The sequence below is a fragment of the Capsicum annuum genome, chromosome 8, assembly GCF_002878395.1.
Source record: "Capsicum annuum cultivar UCD-10X-F1 chromosome 8, UCD10Xv1.1, whole genome shotgun sequence".
Classification (NCBI taxonomy): Eukaryota; Viridiplantae; Streptophyta; class Magnoliopsida; order Solanales; family Solanaceae; genus Capsicum; species Capsicum annuum.
The window spans coordinates 93,722,612-93,736,303 of record NC_061118.1 but is presented as its reverse complement, the minus strand read 5'-3'; positions in this window follow the sequence as shown (position 1 = coordinate 93,736,303).

Below are 13,692 nucleotides of genomic sequence, written 5' to 3'. Positions count from 1 at the left end.
ATATGGATGATAAGTGATTGTGCCAAAGTATTTTAAAATTTTTTATAATTATTTCTTCTTACCATATGGTAAAGTATTGTGCAACTATTTGTGACTCTGAAACTAGCATTGGAATGTAAAGTAAAGCAAATCATAGCTATGTGATATGAATCCCAAGAGTTAGTAGGATTGGAATTAATTCAGTGCCTGTATGTGTAAGTATTTATATAGTTCTTGCATAAGTGTTACCCCTAGAACTTGCTCGGTTTATTGGATGTTGTCGTGTGTTGAACCCAATAAGATAGGATAGTAGGCCTCCTTATTTTGTTAGTCTACTTAGCCAAAATAATGACCCACCAAAAATATTTGTTTCCCTTGTAAGCCCTGTTAAGCCTTTTTAGTGTTTGTTCTATCCAACTAAGCTTAATTCACTCTCTAGAAGGTGTTAACACTTAACTTTGGCCCTGGTCCAATTTTGGACATTGTGCACTTTAACTTTGGTAAATTGCCTAAGTTGAGGATGGCTACTATTGGATTGTTGGCAGCCTAGGAGGGCGAGTTGAAGTTGAGTTGAGAGGTAGCATCCGAGACTGGTTTAGTTAGATCTCTAAATAGATATTGTGCACCTCAAGTAACTACATCAGCTTAAGTTGAAGGTGGCTGATGCTGCTGTATTTCTAAAAAAAAATTGGTTTATGGCAAGGGCACAGATGGACAATAAAGATTATAAATGAGCGAAAGAAACTGCAATCCTGGTGAGTAGTTACCAAAAAGGGTAAAGAGAGTGAAGTTTTGTACTTTAAGTCACTTGTCCAAATGATCAACCCTCACTGAGACTAAAACCTTATTGCAACCTATAGCAAATCCTTCTTGATCTTGTCAAGTCAATAATGAGAGAATATTAGATAATAAGGGCAAGCTGTTGGGTATGCACTATGTTTGTAACTTTTATTTTGAGAGTGAGAGCCTTAGTTTCATCCACAACTTGATTGTATAATATGAGGTGGACTTTTTTAACTGTAAGGGATATTGAGTTATACCTGGTCTACTTACTTCTTTGGGGTGTTGTATCTGTGGCTGTGAATATACTGATTTATAGGTAATGCCAGTAGTAGATCCATATGTGTTGAGATCATATAGCCGAATGGGTAGTTGAATAATTGTATGATCGTGTTGGTTTGACTGCGAAATGCCCATCATGATGTCATTCATATATGCATCTTGGTGTTGAGTTGCTTGAGTGCAAAAAATTTCCTTACATTGAGGGTGTTGATATTCCAGATTTTAATGAAATATTTTAGGCCTTTTTCGTAGGATAATTGTTACTTTCAAGCAACTATTGTTATATCTAACATTGGACTTTAGTGTTTTCAGGACAAAAACTTAGCGTGAAGAATAACTTAGAAAAATTGGGCAAAACAAAAGAAAAATGACAAGCGACGACTTAGGCGATGGACCATCGACCCTGCGACAAACCGTCGGCCTAGAAGTAGAAGGCAGTGTCACTGAAAGTCCTACGATGGATCGAGCAATGGACCATTGACCCTGCGCCGAATTGTTGGCATAACCATCACTCAGAAGCAGAAGACAATGTCACTGGAAGTCCCACGATGGTCCAGGTGATGAACCTTCGACCCTGAGATGAACCATCGACCCATCTATTGCAAAAAACATAATGCAGTATCACTGGAACTCCAGCGACGGTCCAGGTGATGAACCATCACTAGACCCATCGAGCATGACACAATAGTTTTGAGTTTAAATTTTAAAACCCCAGTCCTAGAATCATATAAATACTATGTATTAGGTTTTGTTTTGGGTCTTTTGATATTAGTATCATACTCTCTCCTCTATTAAGAGTATTGTAATAATTTTCTTTGATATTTGAAGATAGAACTTGAGATCTAATTATTATTTCCATATTTTCCATTGAAGACTGAGAAGAATAATATTATAACTTTTGTAAGTACTCTCTTGAAGCTATTTATGAACATCAACATGACTTTAATATCTTATATAAAGATGAGTTGCTAAACTTTCATAACTAGGGTTATGGGAGCCTTGATATAGAGAGCTGTTTGGGATTGTGAATCCATTTGATTTCTAACGTCTATCTAAATTGCACGAATCTCTTTTCATTATAATGACATCTCTTGGTTGCAAACTTAAGAAGTGAACCCATGAACACCACTTGTCTGAACAAGAAAGTGGATATTTGGAAAAGAGGTGATTCACATGGGATCCTTAGATTTACCCTTTAGGTTAAGGGTTAATTCCATAACAGGATCAACCCTCATGAGAACTCTATTGAATAATATATAAATCCTTTAAGTTTGAAAGAAGTAAAGGGTAAAATACCCATTAGGTTAAGAAACAAGTGGGTAATCCTTAGAATTTAATATTCCTTGCAATTGAAATTAGAAGTTAGAAATCAAACACAAATTCACAACCCTAATTGTTTGAACATCTTGGTGAGCATAACTCTAATCAACTCATCCTCATTGAATTATACTTGCATTAACTCTCATTATCTGGACCTCTTTGTGATACAAGAATGAAAGAATAATATTAACACATCAAAACCCTCCTTTTACTATGGAACCTTAGATCAACAGTGCATTAAGAATCAACTTACTTAGTTACAAAAGTATTCCCTTTGGTATTTGACCCCAACCTCTGTTGGGTTCTATATTTTACAATGACCGCTTACGCTTTTATAAGTAAGGTGTAATTTAGGCATATCAATGTGATATAATGTATACTTATGTTCTACATACTATATTACTATTGTAATTGTGATATATTAGAACTTTTAGTGCAAGTGGTGTGGGCTGCCGTTGTTGGATATTTTTTCATTATAGGTGACGTTCCCTTAGTGTATAGTTTGTATCCTTTATTTACTACTTTGCTTGGTCGGCTTATGATACCTACTGAGTACATGGACTGTACTCATGCCTACTTCGCCCTTTTGGTGTAGGTCCTACCTCGAGTGAGCCTTAGATTGTTTGATTTTGAGCTCTTTCAGATTACTCAAGGTAGAGGTTGGACATTCATACATGACATTCATGTATCTAGATTTTACCTCTATCTTTCTATAGTAATTATGTCTTTATTTACATTAAGAGATAGATATTGTACCATATATGGATATTTTTGATGTGTTTGACTCATGGGTGGTATTAGTAGTTCTTATACTATTGACACCAATTTTTGGGATTTATGGCTTCATTGTTATGCTTCTTTTCTGATTTATTACCTTGTATAGTTCAACTTTATTTTAGAAGCCTTTTCTTGGGGGTATTTTTGTCTTTTTCTATTTTATATATCAGTTTTGGTGATAGGATTACTTGTTAAGGTACGTCGCAACAAGTTCCATCATTACCTATTAATTTTGGGTCATGACAAATTGATATAAAAGCAGTCAGGTTTTATTGGTCTCAACTATGTAAGAACAAAATATCAAATAACGTCTCGTGGATTGATACATCGGCATTTGTATCTATCTTTTAGGGGCTATAGTATGTCTTTAGGAAACTTCCTTTATTTTATTCCTTATTATGCAAAGTTATTTTACACCTTGTATTCTAAGTTGTGTTTCACTTTTTTTATGTAGATGGTGTTGACTAGGTCTAGTGAGAGCAGAGATATGGAGCCTTCACCTAAAGGGTCAGCCATGAGTCACGAATGGACTCAAAGGAGTAGAGGGTCCATTGTTCAGATCCGTCTTAGAGAAGTGCTAAGGAATCTCTCCTAAGCCTCATTTTGAGCAGGTTGGAGATGTGGGTTCCACTTTAGTTCCTCAGAGTTTGTCTTCCCCAGTTATGGAGGGATTTTTGGTGCATTTATTAACCCATTTAGAGGGTTATCCTTTGTTTATGTTGGGTGTTCCTCCACTTCATAGTGTGGATCATACTGTTGCACCTACTTCTATTTTAGCTACTCCTTAAACTCAGAGTACTATTCCTTTTTCAGTGTCGATATCAGAGTATGTTGCTTCAAGGATGAGAGTTCAACCTTCATCTATGTTACCTCCTATTGCTGACATATTTAGAGGGTTCTACTTTGGTTATTTAAGGTGTTCCTCCACTTTAGAGTGTGGATCCTCTTATTTTACCTACTTTTATTTTAGGTACTTCTCAGACTCAGTGTATTATTTCCCCTTTAGTGCTGATATTTGAGTATGTTAATCTAGGGTTGGGAGTTCTACCTTTGTCTATACTACCTCCCCTTATGGGATATCAGCCTGCTAGATTCACTATGGATTCTCTTATTGTGAGTACTATGATGTCTTTTGAGGATCAGAAGTGGTTTGAGAGATTTACTCATTTAGGTCCTCCTAGATTCAGTGGTGCTGTGGTTGAGGATTCCTATGAGTTTGATTGTTTTTTGAGAGAAGTTTCATAATATAGGTTCATTAGAGTCGCATGGAGTGGCTTATACCACCTATCAGTTGAGTGATATGGCTAGATATTGGTAGAGATTGGTTGTTGGTTGTAGATCTATTGATGCTCCTGAGATGTCATGGGATCAATTTGTTGATGCCTTTCTAGAGAGATTTGTACCTTATATTTTAAGATATCGGGTATGTGATGAGTTCAATCCCCTCGAGTAGGGCTTCATAAACTGTAGCAGAGTATGAGGTATACTTCCATTCCTTTTCCAGATGTTTCAATTCTAGTATTTCCATCGAGTCTGAGAAGATTCAAAAGTTTGTGAAGGGTTTGGACATCTTCTTTCGGTTGGCTACATCACAAACGATTGTACTTGGGGAATTTTTTGGAGTATGGTCTATCATGTTAAGATGATTGATGGTATTCTTTGGGCATCTTAGGGAGGCACCAAGAAGGTGTGCCATTTTTAGTAAATTTAGAGGTTAAGTTTTTTATGGTAGAGATTTCAAAGGTTCTCGTAGATATTAGCGCATACTGGTGTAGGTGAATTTGCAGAGTTTAGGTAGTGGATCTTCTAGTTTAGTAGTGCAGGATATCCATTAGGGAAATTTTAGATTTTTCTATATATGCGATGAGATTGGCCATGTGGCCACGGACTATCCCCGTTGTGTGTTTAGAGCCACTCCTATTATGGCGGAGAAAAGTAGGGGTGCTACTAAAAGTATGAGAGGCAGATATAGTAGAACTCGTGGGGGTGGTCGTAGGGCCCCTTAGGTAGTTGGTGTTCATGGTAGTGCTATGCTATACCAGCTAGACATTAGGTAGAGGTCTTTGATGCTATGATTACATGCATCATCTCTATTTGTTTCAGACCTGCATCTGTATTATTTCATCCCAGATCGACTTTCTTCTAAGTATATATGTATTATACTTTGGGTTTTGATTCTGTTAGTGAGCCTCTTCCATTCCTATTTGTGTATCTACCCCTATTAGAGATTCTTTAGTGGTGGATCGGGTACACCAATCTTGTGTTATGACTTTTTGTAGGCATGAGACTTGGGGTACATTTGCTTATGTTAGCTATGGTTGATTTTGATGTTATTTTGGATATGGATTGGTTGGCTCGTTATCATCCTATCCAAGATTCTTTTGCTAAGACTGTGACTTTAGCTTCACTAGGTGTGCCAAGAATAGCTTGGAAGGGTACGCTCCATTCTGGTCCTAAGAGGGTTATCTCTTATGTTCAGGCTCGTAGGTTGGTTGAGAGGGGATGTTTAGCTTATTTGGTTCATATTCGTAATACTAGTATTGTTTCATATCCTTCCTTAGATTCTATTCGTGTTGTTCATGAGTTTATGGATATGTTTCCTATGGATTTTCTTGGTATGCCTTCGGATCGTGATATTGAGTTTGCTATTGATATTGAGCCGAGCACTAAGCGTATCTCTATTCCTCCTTATAGGATAGCCCCAGCTGGGTTGAAGGAATTGAAGTATCAGTTTCAGAAGCATTTGGATAAGGCATTTATTTAACCTAGTTATATTACCTTAAGGTGTGCCTATCTTGTTCGTAAAGAAGAAAATGGGTCTATGCGGATGTGTATTGATTATCTATAGTTGAACAAGGTGATAATTAAGAATAAGTACCCTCTTCCCCATATTGATGACTTATTTGATTAGCTTTAAGGTGCTGTGGTATTTCCAAAGATTAATTTGAGGTTCAGTTATCACTATTTAGGGATTAAAGCTTTAGATATTCTGAAGCCAGCTTTTCAGACTTGATATGGTCATTATAAGTTCTTGATCTTGTCCTTTTGGGTTGACCAATGTCCCTTCCACTTTCATATAGTTGATGAATTGGGAGTTTAGTTAGTATATTAACTCTTTTATTATTGTATTTATAGATGATATCTTGGTTTATTCCAAGAGTGAGGCTAATCATAAGGAACATTTGCAGATTGTACTTTAGAGACTGAAGGATGAGAAGTTATATGTGATGTTCTCTAAGAGTGAGTTCTAGTTGGAGTTTGTTTATTTCTTGGGTTATGAAGTGACTAAAAAGGGTATTATGGTTGATCTATCCAAGGTTACAGCAGTTTGTGATTGGGATAGACCTACTTTGCCCATCGAGATTCAGACTTTTGTTGGCTTGGCAGGTTATTATCGACATTTTGTTTAAGGTTTCTCTTTTATTATAACTCCTTTAGCTAAGTTGACTTAGAAGAAGATTACTTTTCAGTGGTCTGATACTTGTGAGTCAAGCTTTTAAAAGCTTAAGGATTTGTTAACTTTAGCTCATATATTGAGTTTGCCAAGGGAGGGCATGGGTTTTACTGTGTTTTGTGATGCTTCGGGTAATTAGATTAGGTTGATTTTGGAGAAGGCCCATTGTTCCAGCTATTCCATCCATCTAGGTGTGACTAAGTTTTGTCGTGATTTGAGACAACACTACTAGTGGGGTGGTATGAGATGAGATATAGTGGATTTTATGGATCATTGCCTATGTTGTCAGCAGGTAAAGGCCGAGCATATGAGACCTAGAGGTTTGCTTTAAACATTACCCATTCCCGAGTAGAAATGGGGATGGATCACCATGGACTTTGTGACTAGTTTGCCTCGTATATCTCATGGTCCTGACAGTGTTTGGGTCATCGTGGATTGATTAACCAAGCCAACTTATTTTATTTTTGTTCAAGACTTATTCAGTGGTGAGAGATTGGTTCGTATCTTCATTCATGAGTTTGTGCTTCTGCATAGTGTGCTGGTGTCCATTATTTCAGATCAAGGTTCTGTGTTCACATCTCACTTTTGGAATACTTTTTAGTATGAGTTAGGTACTAAGGTTGATCTTAGCATAACGTTTCACCCCAGACTGACGGTCAATCAGAGCGGACTATTCAGGTTTTGAAGGATACTCTGTGCTTTTGTGATGGATTTTAGTGGCCAGTAGGAGCAGTATTTGGCTTTAGCAGAGTTTGGATATAATAATAGCTACCATTCAAGTATTGATATGGCTTCTTTTGAGGCATTGTATAGTAGGCATATAATAATAGCTACCATTCAAGTATTGATATGGCTTCTTTTGAGGCATTGTATGGTAGGCATTGTCGCTCGCTAGTGAGTTGGTTTGATGTTTCACAGGTGAGACCTCAAGGTATGGACTTGCTTCGTGAGTCTTTACATAGAGTCCAGATCATTCAGGATAGACTTTGAGCAGCTTAGAGTAGGCAAAAGTGCTACACAGATCGTAGTTCTTCGTGCCTTGAGATTTGGTGCTGGTGATCATATTTTCCTTTGAGTTTCACCCATGAAGGGTGTGATGAGGTTTGGGAGGAGGGGCTAGCTTAGACCTAGGTATACTAGTCCATTTGAGATTCTTCAGACTATTAGTGATGTGGCCTATGAGTTAGCTTTGCCTCCAGATTTATCAGTTGTTCATCTAGTTTTTTATGTTTTTATGCTTTGCCGTTATATTTCTGATAAGTCTCATGTCATTCTTTAGGAGTCGGTTCAGTTAGATGAGAGATTTTTCTTTGTTTAGGAGCCGATCTTCATTTTTTCTAGAGATGTTAGGCGATTACGCGCTAGAGTTATCCCTGTTGTTAAGGTTCAGTGGTGACATTGACCTGTAGTTGTGGATACTTGGGAGGTCAAGTCTTATATACGTAGTTCCTATCTCCAGTTATTCGTTGACTCAAGTATTTCTTTGCCTTAGTTCGAGGACGAACTAGATTTTTAGTGGTGGATGATGTAATGACCTAAAAATTTGATGAAATATGTGAAATTTGTAATTTTGTGTGACTTGACTATTTTACCCATCCCCATAGTTGCATTGTAGTATTTTTGGGGTGTGGGGATGATTGGCATGGTTCTCGATGCATTTTGGTACCTTTTGTACGATATTGTAATTTTTGGTGGCTTCGAGAGCCTTATTTTAGACTTATGCGGATATCTTTTGATCCATGTGATAGATAGTTGAATAGGCTGCATCATCAGCTTTGGATTATCGATTTTAGGCTAGGCAGGTCCCGATGCGCCCGAGCTCATTTTGACCTCTTGGTTGAAAAGTTGGAAAATTAAAAATATGGGTGTGGGATCCCCAACTTCACCAATGTGTTTGAAAGATCAATTTTAGACTGGTAACATGTTAAGTAACATTTTATGGATTTTAAATCTCATTTTGACCCTTGGTTTGGAAAATTACAATTTTAGATTTCTGGGGTCAACTTTGTGAAAACAACGTTTTTTCAAAAATTTTATATCGCTATTGAGTCTAAAGCATCAAATTTAATGTGGTTGCATAGTTTGTTTGCATATATCGGACTCCAAACGAATCCCGGGTACCCTATCAATGTCCATTTTAGACTTAAAAATCTGGTGTAAAATATCTGTAATACAAAAACAGCTTTTACCCCTTTTTTTGTCCATTGTGCCCATTCTTTCACGTTGCCTTTTGAGAGTTAAACCCTAAAATAGTGTGAAAACTTAAAAGTGCAGCTTGTGGGAGCTTGGTAAGATAGATTAACATCTATTTCTTGATTCTTTAAGGATTTAAGTTGAGATTTCTTCCTTTTCTAATCTAATTCTTGATTAATTTCTCAAAACCCTCAAAATCTTAGGGCTTGATTTTAAATCCCAATTTCACTTCTTTTCACTTGAAAATAATTACTAGTTTTTCATCAATTTAACCTTTAAAATAACTTTGATTTTTTATTTTAACACTAATTTAAAAAATTTTACCCGGTACAACTTTAAAATATTTTTTTCTTCAATTTGAACCTTGTTTTTAACTTGATTTTACTTGGGTTTTCAGCTGTAGATTCCTAAAAATACGGATAACACATTCCTAAAGTAAATTTATAATTTTGCCTTTCCTTTTTAAAAATCCATTTCGGTGGTGCGTTTTGACCTCGATCCAAAAGTAGACAATATGGATATCGTTAGCTTTGACAGGTAGATTTTATATTTTATGATTTTAGATGATTTCAAAATCATTCCTGGAAAGTAAGTCATGGTTTTGAAGTATTGCAGACTGATTTTGGCCTTCAAGGTAGGTTAAGACTTAACTCTTTCAGTTTGGACTAGGTAGTTAATGATGGTACGAAATGCATGTTAAGGGTGGGAACTAATCATGAAAAATAGCTATCTATGTGTTGTGACCGTGTGAGGGCCTATATGTAATGTAATTGTTGAAATTGAGATATTATGTGATATGTGTGACCGTGTGCAGTCCTATATAATGTTGATAGACTTGAATACATGCGAATAATTGTATTGTGTTATTGAAATTTCCTATTGTGGCACCATTGTTGCATTGTGATATATTCAAACTTGTGAGCATATGAAATATGTGGAAATTTATGGATGGTTGGAAATAATGAGCGGATATTGGCTCACGTGGTTGTGAAAAAGTATCATTGTGGTTGATTGCGGTAATACATCATGTGGTTTGTTGTGGAAATACCCATTGGGAGTGATTGTGAACATTACATCTTCATGACATCATACGCATACTTTCAGTTGTTTGTTGTATATTTCATATATACTTGTAGTTGTTGTTGGTCCCACTTGATTTGTATCTCATCTTATGTTTGTTCTTTAGAAACACTGGAAATTCTGGAAATATTGTAAACATTGGATTTTATTGACCTCTTCGAAGGATATGTGGAGAGGAATCATGGATATTGGTTGTATACGGGTTAACGAACCCCCCATGGATCCTACATTAAAAAGCTTTAGCTATTTAGGTGTATACAAAGTAGTATACAGGTTGACGAACCCTCCATGGGTACTACATTGGGAAGAATTAGCTCTAAAGATGTATACGAAGACTGTGTGATAGACTCATGTATCATCATCATCATCATCATCTTATACATTTCATTTACTTTATCATGATTGATGTTGTGATTGAATTGCAATATTAACTTGATATATGCCTACTTGCTCTATATCCTGTTATTTACATATTCTTCTCTGTTTCTACTTGCATACGATATAATGTATACTTGTGTTCTACATACTGTGTTGTTGTAATTATGATATATTAGAACTTTTAGTGCAAGCAGTGTGGGCTACCATTTTGGGACATTTTCTAATTGCAAGTGACGTACCCTTAGTGTGTAGTTTGTATGCTTTATTTACTACTTTGCTTGGTCGGCCTATGATACCTACTGAGTACAAGTAGATCGTACTCATGCCTACTGCTTCCTTTTGGTTCAGGTCCTATGTCGAATGCACCTCCAATTGGTTGATTTTGAGTGTCTTCAGATTACTCAATGTAGCAATTGGACATTCATGCGTTTGGAGTTCACCCCTATCTTTCTATAGTAATTATGTCTTTATTTGTGTTTAGAGACAAATATTGCACTATGTGAGTATTTCTGATGTATTTGACTCATGGGTTGTATTAGTAGTTCTTATACTGTTGATACAAGGTTTTGAAGTTATGTTGTATTCGTATGCTTCTTTCCGCTTTTATTACACTTGTGTGGTTCGGCTTTATTTTAGAAGACTTTTATTAGGTCTATTTATGTCTTTTTTCCTTTCGTGTATCAGTTTTGGTGATAGACTTACTTGTCAAGGTACACCGCGACAAGTACCATTATGACCTATCAATTTTGGGTCGTGACAAAGAGATTCTAAGCTATCATAATTTGATGTGCTTAAGGCACAATTATATTTCATCCTTGCGGAATGAGAATTTTGATTGTTATAAATTTAGATCCACTCCATGGGAGTTAATGTGACAAGTATTTAGTAAAGATTAGAATCTAAATGTACTTTTGGTTGTGAAGATATCACGACCCACCTCCAAAAGAGGTAGAATAATTGAGAAAAAATATTCTGCAACTTACTCCGAAGTAGTAAATAAGATGTTTATTCTTGTAAGGTAAATCAGAAATTTACTAAAACAAAAGGCACATGTCATGGTAAACTTGGAGTTGCCATTCCAAAGATATGCAAATTGTGTGTTAGACATATGTTGAAGAATTAGAAGATTCTTCAAGAATTATTTGTGTTGTTGTTCTCATGATAAGTTGGTTGGACCAGCTATTGTTGGGATTGAATTCCCTTAATTCTGGAAAGTACAAAAGGTGAATAATGGCCCGTTCACCAATTATGTGATATATATTAAGGTGCATCAATATGATAATCACATGTGTATCTATTGTCAGCCTGTAGTTGACATTCATAGATTTTGCTTGTTCAATAAAGTTGAGTTAAGAGCATAATTTTCATATTATGTAATCAGGACGATTCATCTTGATAATATTGGTTTGGCATTGAATGCCTCTTATAAATAGTTGAACCATTGTTTATGAGAACAAAGCTTTATATGTTGATCTGAAGTATGATATATTGCATACAATAACACTTGTTTGTATCAAACCAAAAATTATATTAATTCCTCCCTCTCAATTGGTTCAAGGTCAGGAACCAGTTATTCCATCTAGTAGTTTTGATGCATGGTATTTTATCAATGTATGTACCATGATGCATAAAGATGGATTCTCTAAAGTAAATTGAGGTGTATGTTAGTTTTCCTAACATGAGGGGGAGATAATAAGCAACTAAGAAATATGTTGTGAATCATCATCAATATGATTCTCATTCAAAAGATAATTCTAGTGTAAATGCTAGGAGTATTTGCTGACTCAAAAATTAATATTATATTTAGTTTCAAATGCTCTAATTGGATGTCCCTAAAGGACAAAGTCTACTACATGTATGAAGCATGGTAGATCAATCTGTTCTAAAATCAATAATTCTTGAAAAAGAAAAAGGAGAAAATGATCATAATAATGAGGTAATGTGCTCTTAAGGAGCCTACAACATAACACTTCATGAAACCTTACCAAAGGTTCAGATACCTAAATATTATAAAGTGATGAGATTTTAAAATGTTATGTAACATTGTGAACCAACACAAAATGATATATCATCGGTAATATCTTTGATACAATATTAGCGCAATATTGTAAAAGATTATGAGGATCTGAATTCTACGTTTATTTAAACATGCAAACTTAGGAATACTTTCCAAGTGACATAAAGGATGCCTCTTGGTAAGCATAAAACTTATTTGATTTGTAGTCTAGACACTTAAAGATGTCACACATGAAATGCTGAATATTGTTACTTGACAAAATTTATATGAAAACTTTTTAAGGATTCAAAATGTTTGAAGCATATAAAAGTTTCTGGGAAACTTACTTATAATCCTCATAGTACATAAATTTATAACTTGAAAATTATTGAAACTCTTGGAGAGTTTTCAAAAGCATTAGATTATTTTCTGAAATGAGAAATATATCAAATTAGATTGGTTATAAGTACCATATCTTAGTGCAATTGGTGTACTAATGAATCTTTCCAATACTACAAGGCCTTATATACTCTTTTCTATTAATTGTTAGCACGGTATAGTTCTACTCCTACTAGGAGTATTGGAATGGGATTAAACATATATTACAATACCTCAAAGGGACTATCAATATAGGCTTATTTTATTCTAATGATTGCAGTCCTAATCTTGTTGGTTATTCTGATGATTAGTATTACTGACCCACATAAAGCTCGGTCTCAAGCAGGCAATATTTTCATATGTAGGGGTACAACCATATCTTGGGGATACACAAAGTAGTCTATCGCAGCTACTTCATCGAACCATGCTGAGATAATAGTTATTTATGAAACAAGACAAGAGTGTGTGTAGTTGAGGTACATGATACATCTCATTTAAGAAAAATGTGGTTTGAAATGTGACAAAGTACCAACAATTTTCTATGAATATAATGCAACATGCATAGCATAATTTAAGGAAGGATTTATAAAAGGAGATAGAACGAAGCACATTTCACCAAAGCTTTTCTATACACATGAGCTCTAAATTTAGGTGATATTAATGTGCAACAGACCCGTTCAAGTAAAAATGTGGCTGATTTAGTCACCAAGCCTCTTCCAACAGCAACTTTCAAAAAGATGGTCCACAAAATTGGGATACAAAGGTTTAAGGATGTTCTCATTAAGGGAATTAATATGCGCTGCTCTTTCTCCCTTATGAGGTTTTTTCCAACTGGATTTTCCTTGTAAGGTTCTTAATGAGGTAGCCTATATGCATATTATAGAGATGTGTACTATTTTCCTTCACAAGTTTTTTCCCACCGGGGTTTTTCTAATAAGGCTTTAACGAGGCACACCATCTATCAATTAGATATTCAAGTAAGAGTGTTAGTACCATATATAGTGAATGTTTTTTCTAGAAAAGTTAGAAATCCTAACTTTGGAGTAAAATTGTTTTTTCCTATAAATAAATGGAT